The sequence below is a fragment of the Rousettus aegyptiacus genome, unplaced genomic scaffold (genome assembly GCF_014176215.1).
Source record: "Rousettus aegyptiacus isolate mRouAeg1 unplaced genomic scaffold, mRouAeg1.p scaffold_m13_p_11, whole genome shotgun sequence".
Lineage (NCBI taxonomy): Eukaryota > Metazoa > Chordata > Mammalia > Chiroptera > Pteropodidae > Rousettus > Rousettus aegyptiacus.
Genome location: NW_023416286.1, coordinates 12662797 through 12664360, shown reverse-complemented (window position 1 = coordinate 12664360; position 1564 = coordinate 12662797).

Below are 1564 nucleotides of genomic sequence, written 5' to 3'. Positions count from 1 at the left end.
TTTTTAATTTTTTTTTTAGTTTTATTAGGGTAATTTACATTAATAGCTAGTGAAATTGAGGATCTTTTCATATGTCTGTTGGCCATTTATGTGTCTTCTTGGGAGAAATGTCTGTTCAGGTACATTGCGAGTTTATAATTGGATTGTTTGTTTTATATTGTTATATGAGTTCTTTATACACTTTGGAATTTAGGTCTTTATTAAAGGCTTTGTTTGCAAATATATTTTCCTATTCAGATGGTTGTCTCTTTGCTTTATTCTTTTTCATCTTTATTGAAATATAATAGACAACTAGTTGCCTGCATTTACATTGTACAATTCAATAAGTTTTTTTTTCAATTATAGTTGTCATACAACACACCATTCTCAGCTGTACAGAATATTGAACCATACAACTTGCAAAGCACTCACCCCACCAAATCTAGAAACCCTCCCCCCCACACATTCATTCCAACATTATTATCCATCTTCCCCATGCTATACTCTACATCCTCAAGTCTATTCTGCAACCATCCACCTGTACCTCTCAATCCCTTTACCCCTTTGCTCCCCCAACCCCTCCCATCTAGTATCCCTCAAAATATTCTCTGTATCAATGAGTTTATTTCTGCTTTTGTTGTTGTTAATTTTGTTCTTTAGATTCCACATGTACATTAAATCATGCAATATTTGTCTTTCTATATCCGACCCATTTCATTCATTGCAATACCCTCTAAGTCTATTGAGGCAATACCTTTTTTCATCCCCTTCCTTTTAGTCTGTGTGTGTCTTTTAATCTAAAGCGAGTTTCTTGTAGGCAGCATATGTAGTGGTCTTGTTTTCTTATCCATTCAGCCACTCTATGATTTGGTTGGAGCACTTAATTCTTTTCCATTTGAGATATTTGTTGATAGGAATGTGGTTGTTACCATTCTTTGTTTCTGTTTTTGATACATGTTTTTTCATGTTAAAGAAGTCCCTTCAACATTTCCTGGCTTGGTGATGATAAATTTCTGTAGCTTGCTTATTTATTTATTTATTTATTTATTTATTTATTTATTTATTTAGTCTGGGAAGCTCTTTATCTGTCTTTCAACTCTAAATAACAGGTTTACTAGGTAAAGTATTCTTGGTTGTGGATCCTGGGTTTTCATCATGTCAAATATTTTGTGCCAAACCCTTTGTCCTGCATAGTTTCTTTTGAGAAATCAGCTATTAGTCTTATGAGTGTTCCCTTGTAGGTAACTAACTGCTTTGAAGATTCTGTCTTTGTCTTTAAGCTTTGACATTTTAATTATGATATGTCACGGTGTGGGCCTCTTCGGGTTCCTGGTTTTTGAAACTCTCTGAGCATCCTGGGATTTTATGTCTATTTCCTTTGCCAAGTTAGGGAAGTTTTTCATCATTATTTCTTCAAATAGTTGTTAAACATCTTATTTTCCTAGGGGTATTTTTACCTTTAATAATGTCTCATAGGATCTTTAAATTATTATTATAGGCTTGGCTTAATTTTTCTTGCCATTCTAATTGAGTGTCTTTGGCTTTCCCATCCACTATATAGGTTGTTTGATCCTCTTCTTTACTC